General features: G+C 40.9%; 1 protein-coding gene across 3 annotated transcripts in view; it reads right to left on the reverse strand.

The window, feature by feature from the left end:
- The window catches only part of SNX3 (sorting nexin 3), a 49,552-nt gene that overhangs the window by 11,856 nt on the left and 19,700 nt on the right, over positions 1 to 17,996 (reverse strand). The gene's annotated exons all lie outside the window — the stretch shown is intronic.

Here is a 17,996-nt window from a genome sequence, read left to right on the forward strand (position 1 = left end):
TGGTCTTAAACTCCTGACCTCAGGTGATCCGCCCGCCTCGGCCTCCCAAAGTGCTGGGATTACAGGCATGAGCCATGGCACCCGGCCGAAATCATGATGTTTTTAATATGACCTTTTACCCATAACAAAATAAAACTTTGCTAGTTCTTTTTTTTTTTTTTTTTTTTGGAGACAGAATCTCACTGTCGCCCAGGCAGTGATGTGATCTTGGCTCACTGCAACCTCCACCTCCTAGGGTCAAGTGATTCTCCTGCCTCAGCCTCACAAGTAGCTGGGATTACAGGCACCCGCCACCAGGCCTGGCTAATTTTCTTGTATTTTTAGTAGAGGCGGGGTTTCACCATGTTGGCCAGGCTGGTGGTCTCAAACTCCTGACCTCAAGTGATCTGCTGCCTCGGCCTCCCAAAATGCTATGCTTACAGGCCTGAGCCACTGCCTGGCCCACTAGTTCTTTAAAAGTATTTACACAAGAACACAACTTTTAAATGTACCTTTGCATGCATGCTTTTGGATGTCATTCTGCCTGAGGTTATTTACATAAATGTAGGTCATTTTCTTATTATTTCAGTGAGCTTTAAAAATGCCAACTAAGCAGGGGTGAAAAAAGGCTAGCTCTTGACTATTCTCCAGCTTAGCTAGTACCTCAGCAAACAGTCCTCATAGGGGAAATATACCTTACCTTTTAATTTTTAAAATTTTATTTTCTTGGTGCTCATTCATTATAGCAAAACCCTAACCTATGTCTCAATGCCTATCGCACTGCCCGTTGATGTAGAAATTCTTTTTCTTCTCCCAGAGACAGGGTCTCACTCCATTGCCCAGGCTGGATTTAAACTCCTAGGCTCCAGCAATCCTCTTGCCTTGGCCTCCCGGGTAGCTGGGACTGCAGGGTCATACCACTGTGCTGGCTCACTTAACTACTTTTTTTGTTCTATTTTTTTGAGGCAGAATCTTGCTCTGTCGCCCAGGCTGTAGTGCAGTGGCGTGATCTCGGCTCACTGCGATCTCCGCCACCTGGGTTCACGCCATTCTCCTGCCTCAGCCTCCCAAGTAGCTGGGACTACAGATGCCCGCCACCATGGCTCACTAATTTTTTGTATTTTTAGTGGAGAGGGGGTTTCACCGTGTTAGGCAGGATGGTCTCCATCTCCTGACCTCGTGATCTGCCCACCTTAGCCTCCCAAAGTGCTGGGATTACAGGCGTGAGCCACCACACCTGGCCCACTTAGCTGCTTCTAAATGAAACCAAAATATTTTGTTATGAGGACTGGATTAGATCTTGCATAATAAAAGACCTAAATAAAACATTATTCTTAATGGCCTTCTAAAAAATGCCAAGAAAAGCAGGGAAAGTGCTGCATACAGTGTCTGTGGGTCTTACCCCAGTAGGAAATTAAATCGTACTCAGTAGACCAAGCTCATAAACCCAGAGCTTTAAAGGCGGAGGGCAAGTTTAAGAACTGAAAACATAACACCCAGTCTTTGAAGTTACACTGGAATGTAAGAAAATTTCTGGAGACTGTTCTTTATAAGATTGCAAAGGCTACTTGTTGCCACTTCAGTCAACTTCTAAATTTAAAAAAAGTAACATGAAAGATTTCTATTATCTTTTACTGGATCCCCTTTAAAGAAAAAATATGCGGCAGGGCCCGGTGGCTCACGACTGTAATCCCAGCACTTTGAAAGGCTGAGGCGGGCGGATCACGAGGTCAGGAGATCGAGGCCATCCTGGCTAACACGGTGAAACCTCGTTTCTACTAAAAATACAAAAAAACCAGCCGGACATAGTGGCGGGCGCCTGCAGTTCAAGCTACTCAGGAGGCTGAGGCAGGAGAATGGCGTGAACTCAGGAGGCGGAGCTTGCAGTGAGCCGAGATCACGCCACTGCACTCCAGCCTGGGTGACAGAGCGAGACTCCGTCTCCAAAAACAAAAACAACAACAAGAAAAAATATGCTAGGCCTGGCGTGGTGGCTCACGCCTGTAATCCCAGCTCTTTGGGAGGCCGAGGTGGGCCAATCACAAGGTCACGAGTTCAAGACCAGCCTGGGCAAGAGACCAGCCTGGGCAGGAGATCAGCCTGGCTAATACGGTGAAACCCTGTCTCCACTAAAAATACAAAACTTAGCTGGGCATGGTGGTGGGTGCCTGCAATCCCAGCTACTTGGGAGGCTGAGGCAGGAGAACTGCTTGAACCCGGGAGGTGGAGGTGGCAGTGAGCCGAAGATCGCTCCACTGCACTCTAGCCTGAGTGACAGAGTGAGACTCTGACTCAAACAAAACAAAACAAAACAAAAGATGCTACCAAATCCAATAAAAAATGGTTTATGACTAAAAACACTAAAGACTATTAGGAGTGGTATGAGACCAGTATTTTATCATTAAGAATAGATTTTAGGCCAGGCATGGTGGCTCATGCCTGTAATCCTAGTGCTTTGGGAGGCTGAGATGGGAGGACTGCTTGAGGCCAAGAGTTACCAGCCTGGGAAACATAAGAAGATTCCATCTCTACAAAAAATAAAATAAATTTACTGGGTATGGTGGCATGTGCCTGTAGTCCTAACTACTTGGGAGGCTGAGGTGGGAGGATCTCTTGAGCCCAGGAGTCAGGAGTTCAAGACTGTAGTGAACCATGATTATGATTGCACCACTGCACTCCAGCATGGGCAACAAATGAGACCCTCTCTCTCAAAAAAAAAAAAAAAAAAAAAAAAAAAAAGGAGAAGAAAGATTTTATTTTATTTTATTTGAGAATTTTATTTGAGACAGGGTCTCACTCTGTAACCCAGGCTGGAGAGCAGAGGCATGATCATGGCAGGGTCAAGTCAAGTGATTTCTCCTACCTCAAACCCCTGTGTAGCTCAGACTATAGGCACATGCCATCACATCTGGCTAATTTTTGTACTTTTGGTGAGACAGGGTTTCACCATGTTGCTCAGGCTGGTCTTGAACTCCTGAGTACAAGCAATCCATCTGTATTGGACTCCCAAACTGCTGGGATTACAGGCATGAGCCACCGTGCCCAGCCAAAAAGATTTTAAAATGTGCAAAATATCACAAAGTTTGTAGGAGACAGAAATGACTTAACATAATAACTAATGCCATACCCTACCAAAAATACTACTCAACACTATATATTCTCTTAGATTATATTCTGTCCGTTAATTCAGACTTTGAACTAATTAGCACAGAATTTGCATAGAACTGCAAAGTGTTTTACAATTGGAAGAAAAAAGTTAAGTGCCACCTGAAGGAAAGACTGGCTTCCTACTGTGTATACAGGGACATCATCTTGTAATATTCACTCCTAAGAAAGTTCTACTTATTTGTTAAGCTTAATGCTACTGGTAAGTAGCTGTCACTCAGCACAAGAAAAGCTTTTAATTCAGGACCTTAAATCCATTTTGTAGTGGTCTCAATTTTTTCCTAAGTGTATTAACTTCTCTATGTTGTATACCTTACAGCTCAGAATTTTCAACAGATGCTATTGGGCATAACAGTGTATAGGTTTCAAGCATGAAACCAAATCTCACAAGAGATTTAAAAGCACTTGAATTTTCTTTCCCAGGTAACCACAACATTTGTTCATTGTATTAATGACTAAGGAAAAAATTGCACCTAACAAGACTCTTATTATACTAAAAGTCAAGCTTATATTTAAAGATGCTGGCTTGTTGTACAGAGGGTATTCTCATTCCCCACAGGGAATAAAATTAGGTCCCCTGGAGAGTAGAATAATTCCCAGAAAGAAAGCACTGGATTATTTCTCTCTAATTTCACCTATTGGCTTTTTAACCAAGTTCACCCTTCCGCATTAAAATATTAAGTCTTTGTAAATGCCTTAAAGATAAAAAGGCCTTTACAGAGTTGAGTGTTTTCTGCAGGTGAGATTTTACATTCTGAATTCCCTCCTCTCAAATTACTTTACAAAGGGGATTAACTGCTCTCTTTATTCAAATACATTAAGATCAAGCTTGTGAAAAGAGTCCCCTAAGAATTTTCATACTTCTGGGTACGGAAGTCTATAAAGTTAATCTCTGAAACAACATATCAAGCTTACAGGTACAATGTTGAGAGAAGAGTGCCAATTCAGCTCATTTTACCTTCCATTTTCCCTTTTGAACTTTTGACACAATCATGATTATATCTGATTCACTCTAATAGAAAGAGGAGGGGTAAGGGGGAAAAGTACTTTCCCTTCTATGATTAGCTAATAGTTTGATAGTTTATATACTTAAATTTAGAGGACCATGATTAGCTTAAGAAAGTTCTTTTAGTTTTCTTAACTGGTTATGATTTCTCTTTTTGCATGAGGACTGCTTTAGAGTTTAAAGTCACATCAAGAAATTCAAACATCACTTGCCCATTACATATGCAGTGGGTTAACTTAGCCTGTTAAACGTCTTCCTCATCATTACAAGGACGTGTAATTCAATGTAACTGATTAAAATAACTAAGTGCAAAATGTGGGTTTTTTTTTGTTGTTGTTGTTGTTGTTTAAGGTACTGAACTATCACTGCTGAAACTCCTGTGATTGGTCACTTTCAATTTATTTAACTTTCATAAAATGATTGAAGGGAGGAGAGGTTTTTTACCTACAGCTTCAGGAGGACTAAGCTATTATTTACTGATCATCTATAAAAGGGCACCATGCTAGATAAGGGAGAATCATTATTTATAATGATGAATAAGATGCAGACCTGGCCCTTATGAAACATACACCAATCAAGAAGGTTAGAAAATAAGCATATAAAAAGTTGAATTTCCATGGTTAAAAATACTACAAACTGGCTGGGCATGATGGCTCAAGCCTGTAATCCCTGTACTTTGGAAGGCTGAGGTGGGAGGATCACAGGAGTTTGAGACCAGGCTGGGCAACATGGTGAGACCCCCATCTCTACAAAAAATAAAAAATTAGCTGGGCAGGCTGGGCGTGGTGGCTCATGCCTGTAATCCCAGCACTTTGGGAGGCCAAGGCGGGTGGATCATCTGAGGTCAGGAGTTAGCGACCAGCCTGGACAACATGGTGAAACCCTGTCTCTACTAAAAACACAAAAATTAGCCAGGCATGGTGGCGGGTGCCTGTAATCCCAGCTACTCGGGACGCTGAGGCAGAACTGCTTGAACCTGGGAAGCGGAGACTGCAGTGAACCAAGATTGCGCCACTGCACTCCAGCCTGGGCAACAAGAGCGAAACTCTGTTTAAAAAAAAAAAATTAGCTGGGTATGGTGGCACATGCCTGTAGTGGGAAGATAAGGTGTCGGGATGGCTTCAGCCTTCGAGGCTGAGGCTGCATGAGCTGTGATCACATCACTCACTGTATTTCAGCCTGGGTGACAGAGGGAGACGGTCTCAAAAAAAAGGGGGGCATTTTGGTGAATACACTATCCATTACTCTATTAAATACACTTAACTTTTGAATGAACAATTTCAATGGGAATTAATCCTACAAATATTTCCACACATACAAAAATATTTTAGCATTGTAATAGACACAAAAAAAACCCCAAAAAAGACTAGAAACAATAAATCTTACATTACAAGCTTATATTACACAGCTTTTTACAAAATATAACTCAGCCATAGGTTAATCAGAAAAGCTGTCTAGAATGTATGACATGTAAAAAGTTTCAGGCTGGGTGCGGTGGCTTATGCCTATAATCCCAGCACTTTGGGAGGCTGAGGCGGGTGGATCACTTGAGGTCAGGAGTTCAAGACCAGCCTGGCCAATACAGTGAAACCCCATCTCTACTAAAAATATAAACATTAGCCGGGTGAGGTGGCACGAGCCTGTAATTCCTGCTACTCCGGAATCTATGGCAGGATAATCGCTTGAACCCGGGAGGCGGAGGTTGCAGTGAGGTGAGATCATGCCACTGCACTCCAGCCTGGGCGACAGAGCGAGACTCCACCTCAAAAAAAAAAAAAAAAGTTTCAGAACAGTATATTATATAGCATAATACCATTTGTATAATATGAAAAGCACGGAAGAATTGACAATTGATTTGGCCCGGATTCATTCATTCTTTCCCCTCCTTTTCTTTCCTTTCCTCAGTCTCTCTGCTTCCCCTCCCTCTCCCCCTCCCTCCCTCCCTTCCTTCCTTTAGAGACAGGGTCTCCCTAAGTTGCTCAGGCTGGTCTTGAACTCCTGGACTCAAGGGATCCTTCCACCTCAGCCTCCCAAAGTGCTGGAATATGAGGTGTGAGCCACTGCATACGGCCAGTCAGGACTCTTTTTTGTTTTGTTTGTTTTTGAGACAGAGTTTCGCTCTTGTCGCCCATGCTAGGGTAAAATGGCGCGAGTGCAATGGCCTCAGCCAGGACTCTTTTAACACAGAGCTAGCCATACTATAAGACAGCTGAAAATGGTGAAAATAGTGTGAGCTAAATGCAGAGAAGAAAAGTACAGTGTATATTTAGTATATAATTCTTGAATATTCTAAAGCATAGGGAATGATGGGAAATAAAACTGAAAAGTTTAAATTGCACTCTAAATATGGGGCTAAGGTTTAAATATGCACTCTAAATATGGTTTAAATATGCACTCTAAATATGGGGCTAACCTGTGAGCACCAGGAGTTAATAAATATGCTTGAATAGAAAAATGATAGCTATGAACAGAAAAAATAGAACAAAGAAGTTACTACAGAAGTAGAAGCCACAGATGAGCTGCATGTAGGATTAAGGTGTAGAATTAAGAACAGATGGCTCTAGTTGATTCCTAGGTTTATCTGCTTTGAAATGTATGGACAAGAGTCAGACTACTGAGGCAAATTACAGCAAAAATCCCTTAAAGGTTTTATCTTGGATGCCACTTTAAATGCTCTAGATTTACCCAGAAAGAATGCTGAATTCTGAAATTAAATGTAAATCAGGCTTAAATATTGTTAACTTACTTTAAGATGACTAAAACTTTTGAAATTTAAACAGCAAGATTTAGTATTCTCTCACTCTAATATTCATATTTTCCCCCTAATTTTAAGAGAAGTTGCTTAGTATCAGGCTGAGTATAAACTGGAAGCCACAATTTTCTTCCTAGCTACTGTTCATTTTATTTCTTAACAGGTAAAAGTGTTAAATACAACCATCTGTATGAAATAATATTTGTAGGAAATACAAGAAATATGTTATTTGTGGGAAATAACAATAGATCAGCCGATGTGGGCACAGTAATCGCAGACAGGTAAGATGGGAGACAAGCAAAAGTAAAGTACAGCATAGGGCAAGAACAAAAAGTAAGCCACAGCCTTCATCTATTTGTATAGGTATATACTAGTAAATGCTGAACAAGATGAGTTTGAGTAACCCTGGACTACTTTAGACTTCAATTTTGTTCATGGAGTTCAAAAGTTCTGCAAATCACGTTTTATTATAAATCTGAAGCAAAGACAGAGGCTCAAATAATCTGGATAGCTCTCAAGGGTTCTATATAAGAAACCCAATATTAACAGTCACTTAAAGCTTATGTCAGGGCCCAAACTAACATTAAAAGAGCAGAGAACTGTAATTACCTGCATCTCAAAAAAGTTAAGTTGGTTTCCTGGAATCCACTGAGTCTATAAAACTATGTTATTCCACACTCAAAATATGCCTTTGTTAATTGTTATTTGCCAAATGCTAGTTAATTTGTTACCACTACTTAGTAACATTTCTTTGGAAAACTATAAAATAGATCACCAACATTATCAAAGAAGACAGGGAAAAAAAGAGGGTCTCCCTGTGTTGCCAAGGGTGGAGTACAGAGGCAACATCCTAGCGCGCTACAGGCACTCGGGCTGGAGGGATCCTCCCACCTCTGGTGGTGTTTTTTTTTTTTTTTTTTTTTTTTTTTTGAGACACAGTCTCCCTTGTCACTCAGGCTGGAGTGCAATGGCGTGATATCGGCTCACTGCAACCTCCGCCTCCTGTCTCAGCCTTCCGAGTAGCTGGGATTACAGGCACGCGCCACCACGCCCAGCTAATTTTTTGTATCTTTAGTAGAGACGGGGTTTCACCATGTTGGCCAGGCTGGTCTTGAACTCCTGACCTCGTGATCCACCCGCCTCAACCTCCCAAAGTGCTGAGATTACTGGCATGAGCCACTGCACTCAGCCCTCTGGTTGTTTCTTTAGTCACCTTTAATCTGGAAGAGTCGCCCCGTCTTGTTGTCATTCAAGACATTGACAATAAAGAGTTCAGAGCAACATTCTACATTTGGGTTTGTCTGTTTCCTCATGACCAGCTTTGTTTTGCATTGTTGGCAGTAATGTTCCTAAATGGCAGGAATGTTGATGCTTTCCATCGGAAGGCACATAATGTCAGTTTGTCCCATTACTGGGTCACTTGGTAAGGAGAGGTCAGATTCCTCCAATAGTTATCTTTTCCCCACCTTTTAATTCCTTTTTCCTGAACCAGCCCTTCATAATAAAATTTATTGCCATTTAGAATTTGCCTAGCTAATTCGAACTTAACAAAACTATCAGACCACAAAATAAACTCTGTTTCTTAGAGAATTCACATTTTTAGGTGAAGTTATTTATCTAACTTTAACCATTAGGAGAGAGATTGCTTTATTGAAGGAAAGCCCCACTCCCTGCCAAATACAGTATGAATATACCGATGTATTAAGTACAGAATGTTCTCAATTTGTTGATTTAATAAACAGAATTAAACAAGGGTTTATAGTCTACTTGGATATTTGTACTCTTCTGGAGAAATTCGGGGTAATGCTCAAGCTGCTGGGTATCTTGCTTTTCATTTGCAAGATGAGAATATATTTTGCTTGGCTTATGAAAAAGTGATGAAATAATTACAAGATCCTGGGACATTCAAAGAACTAGAAAAGAACAAGACTAAAAACCTGAATTGTTCAATGTTATTTTGTTGTTGTCTATTTGTTCTAATATACCAGGAACAAAACTGCAAAGCAATAAAATGTTAAAAGAGATATGTGTATGCCGGATACTCTTAAACTACTATTTTTATAAAAGAGAAACCAGCCATTTTCCACAAAAAGTATTACTAATCACACAGGGTAAGATCATCAGGAATGCAAATGGAAATTACATACTAAGGAAAAGATTTCTCAAACCATGGTATAGAGGTCTAAAACAAGTGCTCCCTTCAAGTCTAAGCACAGGAAACTACCACATTATTGGTCTCCAAAAAGGTAGGTCTTATACACTCACACAGGCTGACCTATTAAAGTCAGCAGCTCACAGATACCCTATATGTTACCTGATTATCACTGATAGCCAAGCAGAAAACCAAGCCTCAAAATGTGATCACCTGAATACAGCTTAACAATAGATATTAGAAAAATGTTTACTAGGTGTTTCTAGTATTTCTTCAGATAGTGTCACGTGTACATTTGAAAAGAGACTGGCAACAACATCAAAAGTATATTCAATAGGCCATACTCTATTCAACCAATCCTAAGAGATGTAAATGGATGCCCCACTACAGTTCTCATTAAACAGCTGCATTTCTCCAAATATCTACATCTAGAGATAAAAGATAAACTGAGAAGTGCTTAAGCTATTGCTTCACCCTTCAGTACTTTTGATACCTGTTTTACCCAATCTGGAACAGCATGAATAACTGGAGATATGGTTTATAACCTAGATGAACTCTTAATAAGGCTGAGAAGAAGTCATTTAAATGAAGAATAAGCTTTTAGTCCAGAGAACCTTTGAAATGTAGATTGTCACTAAGCCAACGTGTTTAGTTTCTTTCTTTAAAAAATAAGGACATGCCTTCCAGTGATACAATTCCTCCTTATTTTAAAAGAAGTATCCTTTATGGTATAATTTCCAAAACAGTAGAGAATAAATTATCTAGACTAGCTTAAATGCATAAACCAAGGAATTCCAGATACTTTTCCTACATTGTCCATATTCTTCATTTGTGAATTAGCAACAAGACTCACTGGAGAGCTCACACAAGGTTTTCAATGAGTAATCTCTAATGAAACTGTGCATTAATAATTCTATTTTAAAGGAAAATTCATTCATAACAATTCATGAAGATTTACATAATCCTACAGGCTTATGCTGAAATAAAACTGTCTAATGATAGTCTAACACCTTTTTTGGACAATCTTTAAAATGCAAAACTATTTTCTGGTGTCTTCCCAACTTGTCCAATCCTAAGAAACACACTCAAGTGACACCAACTAGAGAATCTCATGCAACTGATCTAGGGTGGAATCTGAACATCAGTATTTTCAAATGATTCTCAAGTGCATGCAGGGTCAAGAACTGCTGCCCTAGGAGTTCGAGACCAGCCTGGCCAACATGGTGAAACCCTGTCTCTACTAAAAATACAAAAATTAGCCGGGCATGGTGGCACACGCCTGTAATCCCAGCTACTCGGGAGGCTGAGGCAGGAGAATCGCTTGAGCCCGGGAGGCGGAGGTTGCAGTGAGCCAAGGTTGTTCCAGTACACTCCAGCCTGGCCAAAAGAGCGAATAACTGCTGCCCTAGACTTAACAAATGTGAAAGAGGGTAGGAACTTGGGAATTTGTACAATCACCAAGTAATTCTGGTTTAGCTTAGCTGGGACAGATATGGGCGATAATATTTTACCTCTTTAAGGGTAGTGATTTGGAATAATACTGTGAGAATGGAGTGTAAAGTCATTATAAGTAAAACTGTGATGTGGAAGCCAGTTAAAGAATATTGGTTAAGAAGCTCTATTCAGTAAGTACTCGTATTTTCTAAGCTTCTACATATGGTGCATCAGGCAGCTATGGACTACAGGGATCTCAAGACATCCTCCTCAAGGGTTATATTTACATTATATTTACAGTGTAAAGAGGGGGTGGGGAGGGGAGAGCGGAATACTCTTCCAAGATTCATTACATGTAGCATTTACAGCTGCAATTTATCACACAGCTCTTTGATGTTTGAATGAAAGGGTGGAGACCAGTATTTGAGTAATCAAGGCAAAATTAAAATATATAAGAAATATATATATATAACATATACATGTGACAGCTGGGTGCAGTGGCTCACGCCTGTAATCCCAGCACTTTGGGAGGCCGAGGCGGGTGGATCACCTGAGGTCAGGAGTTCAAGACCAGCCTGGCCAACATGGCAAAACCCGTTTCTACCAAAAGTATAAAAATTAGCCAGGCGTGGAGGCATGTGCCTGTAGTTCCAGCTACTCGGAGGCTGAGGCAGGAGAATCGCTTGAACCCAAGAGGCGGAGGTTGCGGTGAGCCAAAATTGCACCACTGCACTCTAGCCTGGGCAACAGAGTGAGACTCTGTCTCAAAACAAAACAAAACAAAACAAAACATATACATGTGAATATATTGAGTTTGCACGGTAGACTTATAAAAGATATCCTTACAATTAAAAAACATACATATTGACTTGTAGATACTCCATTTCAGTATATAGCCTTTTAGATTTTTATATATACAAATCTTATTTTTATTAAATATATTATCAGTTTCTCGTATCATTAACATGATTATATACAGACATCCCGGGGTGAGAGGCTGTATAGTACAATGATGAAGCACACAGTTCTGGAACTAGAAAATCTGGCTTTAATCTGAATTCCTGCATTAACCAGCTATCTAACTCTGGGCAAAATGCAATGGATGAAAACTAGATGAAGCCTTGATACAGATCCAGGGAGTTTAAATATTTTCCTTAGAATAAACCCTAAAGGTGAAATTACTAGGCCAAAGACTATAAATGTTAAGTCTTCAAGTTGTCCTCCAGAAAGGCTACTTTGCTATATAATGAGAAGGAACACTGCAGTAGTAGTAGCTACTTTGGTAGCCTACAACAAACCATGACACTCAATATTTAAATATCTTTTTGTATCCTCTCTCACATTGGCTTGGCCATGTGACTGCCTTTGATTAAACATTTGTGAATTGGGGCCTGTCCTCTTGGAACATTTGTTCATAAAGACATTCTCTCTTGCGATCCTGTCACCGTTATTCTGTGAGGAGTCTAACTCTCCCCATGAAGGAGAACTGAGGACCTGATTTACATCCCCATCTGAGATCCCAGCTGGCAGCCAGCCATATGATAGAGTTATCTCAAAAATAAATCCTCCAGTCCCAGTCAAGTGGCCCCACAGATATCAAGTGGAATAGAGACAAGCCATGACTTCAAGACCTGACCAAACTGTAGAACTGTAATGAAGTGAATGTTTAATTGTAACTGTTTTCGGTCACCAACTTTTAGGGTTTTTACATAGCAATAATCAACTGAAGCAATAACCTGACTTTGGTAGAGTTATGCTAAACAAGATGCAGATCATGAGAAGACAGTATTTCATCTCTAAAAACTTGGTAACTCAAAAGTACATAGACTTGGGCCAGGCACGGTGGCTCACACCTGTAATCCCAGCATGTTGGGATGCCGAGGTGGGTGAATCACTTGAGGTCAGGAGATCACGCTAGCCTGCCCAATATGGTAAAACCTTGTCTCTACTAAAAATACAAAAATTAGCCGGACATGGTGGTGCATGCCTGTAGTCCCAGCTACTTGGGAGGCTGAGGCACAAGAATCACTTGAACCTGGAAAGCGGAGGTTGCAGTGAGCTGATACCACGCACTGCACTCCAGCCTCGGCGACAGAGCGAGACTCTACCTCAAAAAAAAAAAAAAGTATATAGACTTGTTATTTATTCAACTCTTCGCTGTTTAGTTCTTTTCTACTTCCTTAATTAGCTTCTGATTATATTCTGAGTAGTTGAAGTTCCTCAATAATACAGAAAAGTCAATTAATTCTCAATTATTCAGCAAGGAAAGTATTCCTTCATAATTTAGAAATCTGATAAAATCAGCTAAAGTTTTTCTATGCTAAAGAAAGGTAAGATTCTAAATAAAAACTGTAATTGAAGACTGAGTTGCTCTCTACAATAAATAACTTAATAAACCTCTAAGAATAGTCATATGAAACAGTTTTGGCCAGGCACGATGGCTCGTGCCTGTAATCCCAGCACTTTGGGAGGCTGAAGCAGGATGATTGCTTGAAGCCAGGAGTTCAATACCAACCTGGCCAACAAGCAAGACCCTGTCTCTCTCTCTACCTCTCTTTATATATATATATATATATATATATATATATATATATATATATATATATATATATAAAACAGTTTCCACCTATATTATAAAAGAACAAAACTAAGCTGTTTCTTCTAAGCTTGAAGTATTACTTGGAAAACTATAAAAAACATGAAAATGAATGTTTAATAAGTCTAAATTCTCTAACACATGAGTGATACATATATTAATAAACTCTTCTAGTCAGAGTGATTAGCTATAACAGCAACTAGACATCATGACATTAAACACTATACACATGCATATGCTTTAAATTTGCAGATTGACAGTAGTGCCATTACAATACTTTACTCCTTTCATAAAGCTCCACAAAGAATGTTTATTGTTCTAACAGTCTGACAGTACTCAAATCACTTAACATAAAAATCTTTTTATTAGAAATGGAAAGTAACTCTTTGTCTAAGAATCCCCTAAATAAACCATGGCTAAGAGAAGCTGCAACTTGCCATCAAAAGTTTCAACACATAACCAGCTTAGCACAATTTAAAGTATTTTCTGGCTACTATATCTTCTTTAACTGTTAGGTATAATAAGTGTTTGAGGTGGAGCTGGAGAGCAGAATATTCTGGTTCTTTTCCTCATAATTTAAAATTGATTTCTAAGTACTTTGGCCACCTTTCTCTCCACCTTCCAATACCTTCCCCTCTACTCTGAGTTGCAGAGTTTGTAAGAAAAGGATATCATTCCAGATCCTTTATCTCTAGCCCTCAAATCTTACTTGGAAGCATGGTAAGATTTTAAACCATGATATCTATAAATATTGATTATGGCAGCTCATTAGCCATTAAAATGATGTTACTTAGAATGCTAATAAGTGTACAACATAAAAGGCATTAAGAATCTACCATGAGGCCAGGTGCGGTGGCTCATGCCTGTAATCCCAGCACTTTGGGAGGCCGAGGCAGGCGGATCGATCACCTAAAGTCAAGAGCTCGAGACCAGCCTGGCTAACATGGTGAAGCCCCACCTCTACTAAAAATACAAAAATTAGCCAGGCATGGTGGTGAGCGCCCGTAATCCAGCTACTCAGGAGGCTGAGGCAGGAGAATCACGTGAACCAGGGAGGCGGAGATTGCAGTGAGCCGAGATCGTGGCACTGCACTCCAGCCTGAGGGACAAGAGTGAGACTCTATTTCAAAAAAAAAAAAGAATCTACCATGATGGGCTGGGTGTAGTGGCTTGTGTCTGTAATCCCAGCACCTTGGAAGGCTGAGGTGGGCTGATCACTTGAACTCAGGAGTTTGAGACCAGCGTTGGCAACATAGCAAAACCCTATCTTCACTAAAAATACAAAATTAGCCCAGCATGGTGGCACGCGCCTGTAGTCTCAGCTACTCGGGAGGCTGAAGCGGGAGATCACCTGAGCCCAGGAGGTCAAGGATGAAGTAAGCTGAGATGGCACCACTGCACTCCAGCCTGGGCGACAGAGCAAGACTCCGTCTCAAAAAAAAAAAACAAAACAAAACAAAAAAAAAGAATCAACTATAATGGATACCCCTCTCCTCCAAAAAGAATCTACCATGAACTAAGTACATGAACACTGTCCCTGCATTAGCTGATTTTATGACACAGTTAAGAATTATAAGAGGATACTCAAGCAGAGTAGGTGTCACAGAACAGACAAACATAGGTCAGGAAAGAGAATTAAAGAGATGGAATACCACTGGGGAGGTTTCTGTAAGAGAGTACATAATCTTTGGAGTACATTGTGATAAAAACATGTATATACAATGTTTTAGGCTGAGAGGCTTTAAAGCTAACAAAATTTTTCTAAGTATACTTTTTATAGCCACTTACACCACTACATATCAAAAGTGTTCATGAGAGCCAGGTGCGGTGGCATGTGCCTGTAGTCCCAGCTACTAGGGAGCCTGAGGTAGGCGGATCCTTTGAGCCCAGGAATTTGAGGGCAGCCTAGGCAACACAGTGAAACCTCCACCTCAACCGCCATAAAAAAGAAAATTTTAAAAAGTGTCCAAGTTTTCATGCTCATATTTGTGGATGAAGAGTTTAAAGCCTCTTATTTTCCCGCTCACCTAAGAAATTCCAGGTTTTATTCACTAAGGCTGTATCTTAGAGAAACACACAAAGTTCAAATAATTGGTATATCACTTTTGTAGTGGAAGTTCTTGACATGTTGCATGGGGTGGGGGGAAAATGCAAACAAACATATGTAAGTATAATTCAATATTTGCTTTGTACCAATGATAGGAGCTAACCACAAACTTGTGACACCTTTTCTTTTTTTTTTTTTTTTGGAGACAGAGTCTCACATGGTCACCCAGGCTGGAGTGCCATGTGCAATCTCGGTTCACTCAAACCTCCACCTCCTAGGTTCAAGCGATTTTCCTGTGTCAGCCTCCCGAGTAGCTGGAATTACATGCATGTGCCCCCACACCCAGCTAATTTTTTTGTATTTTTAGTAGAGACGGGGTTTCGCCACATTGGCCAGGCTGTTCTCGAACTCCTAACCTCAGGTGATCCACCTGCCTCAGCCTCCCAAAGTGCTGGGATTACAGGCGTGAGCCACTGTGCCTAGCCCTTGACACCTTTTCTGATTCCTGGAAGTAGCAGGGAAAAATGAATTAGTCAAGCAGACCCGGGTTCGACTCCTCTTTCTGGAACTCATTAACAGTACGATCATGCCAAATTACTTTCCTTCTCTAATCTGAGTTTTACCATCTTTAAAATGAGCCAGGTGCAGTGGCTCATGTTTGTAATCCCAGCTACTCAGGAGCACTGCTTGAGGCCAAGAGTTCAAGACAAGCCTGGGCAATATAGCAAGACCCTGTCTCTTATAAGAAAAAGAAAGAAAATACTGTCACTTACCTTAATAATTAAGTAGAAACTATTATTATACATTCTTCTCACACATTCTCACAAGTTATCACTTACTGAATACTTAATGTAGGGCAAATATTATGCCTTAAGTCACATTTACTCCTCTGAAGTTTTATTTTATGGCCGAAGACATTCAAAAGAGAAGAATTAAGTAACTTGTTCAAGGTCACATGTCCATTAACAGAGAGAGGATTCTCACACACGTTCAACTTCAAAGTCCATGCTCTAAAGTCACACTATGGTTATAGTACCTGACCCAAAGCAGACATTAAATAAACCTTTAAAACTCTACTAAATGAGCATTTAATGAATATCTCAACAACTACTATGTTCAAGGGGCCTGGAAATATTTGATTAAGAAGCTTCTAAAAACATTTAAACACTGCATAAAAAGTGTTTCTGAGCACCTATAAATTAAGAGTAAAAGCATAATAATGTGAAGAAAAACATAATATGAATAAGACCATTTCTCTTAAAAATATGAGAACCTAAAAGAAAGGTATAAAGTAAAAAGGTAAAGGGGAACTGCTGGAATAGTAGAGTGAGAAGCTCAACAGAGCCTCTCTCCAAAATTCAATGAAAAAACTAGACAAACATGTCAAACCACTATATCAGAACTCAGGAAAGTGGGCACAGGTGTATAACAAATTGAAAAGTAATCATTCAAGAAAAACTACTCAACTCAGTTAAGAAGAGCAGAAGTCTGTGTGTGGGTTTGTTTTTGTTTTTGAGAAGGAGTCTCGCTCTTGTTGCCCAGGCTGGAGTGCAGTGGTGCGACCTCGGCTCACTGTAACCTCCGCCTCACTGGTTCAAGCAATTCTCCTGCCTCAGCTTCCCAAGTAGCTGGGATTACCGGCACCCACCACCACGCCTGGCTAATTTTTGTATTTTTAGTAGATATGGAGTTTCACCATGTTAGCAAGGCTGGTCTCAAAATCCTGACCTCAGGTGATCCACACGCCTTGGCCTCCCAAAGTGTTGGGATTACAGGCACGAGCCACCATGCCCGGCCAGAAGTCTGTGTGTTTTAACCTAGGGCTATTGTTACCATGCTCCACCAGCTCTATCAATGGTAGTTCTACCAGGATGTGGCAAGCTGTGAAAACCAATACCATCACTGCTGGAGGGGAGCCACTGGTCAGGAGTAGAATATAGAAGTCCCAAATGCAGGACTATTGTTGAAACCAACAGCAACATTGGCAGCAAACAGTGGGGAAGGCTAATATTGCGGCAACCCAAGGTTGCAATACTGGGGGCAAGCAACGAACCAGCAGACTTACCAGAAGAATTATATAGCCATGGTGGGGCCTTGATTAACTCCCAGGTATCTGTGGAGGTCTGAAAATCTGTGTGATGTCGGGCGCAGTGGCTCACGCCTATAATCCTAGCACTTTGGGAGGCTGAGGCGGGCGGATCACGAGGTCAGGAGTTCAAGACCACCCTGGCCAACATGGTGAAACCCTGTCTCTACTAAAAATACAAAAAGTTAGCTGGGCATAGGGGTACATGCCTGTAATCCCAGCTACTTGGGAGTCTGAGACAAGAGAATCGCTTGAACCTGGGAGGTGGAGGTTGCAGTGAACCACGATTGCGTGCCACTGCACTCGAGCCTGAGCGATAGAGCAAGACTCTGTCTCAAAAAAAAAAAAAAAAAAGTATGTGTGCTTACACAAAGCTGTATGCATGCTCAGCTGGAGAGAACCCTAGTTATCTAAACATCCATGGCTGAATGAGACCTTTCACAGACAAGGGAGAGCCATGGACATGAGAAGACGGCACGAAGTAAAAGCTGGGGCGAACTTGTAAACTGCCTGAACTTTGACTTGTTCCCCAACCTGCACTGGCAAAAAGCAGAAGCTGGTCAGGTGCAGTGGCTCACGTCTGTAATCCTAGTACTTTGGGAGGCCAAGGTGGGAGGACTGCTTGAGGCCAGGAGTTCAAGACCAACCTGGCCAACAGCGCAAGATCCTGTCTCTTAAAAAAAGAAAAAGGCTGAAGCCTCACTGGCTCAAATAGCTACGCATAACCTTTGACCAGTCATTTCTGACCACTGAGATAAGCTGACAAACTGACTCAGGGT

Source organism: Gorilla gorilla, chromosome 5 (assembly GCF_029281585.2).
Source record: "Gorilla gorilla gorilla isolate KB3781 chromosome 5, NHGRI_mGorGor1-v2.1_pri, whole genome shotgun sequence".
In the NCBI taxonomy this organism is placed as follows: domain Eukaryota; kingdom Metazoa; phylum Chordata; class Mammalia; order Primates; family Hominidae; genus Gorilla; species Gorilla gorilla.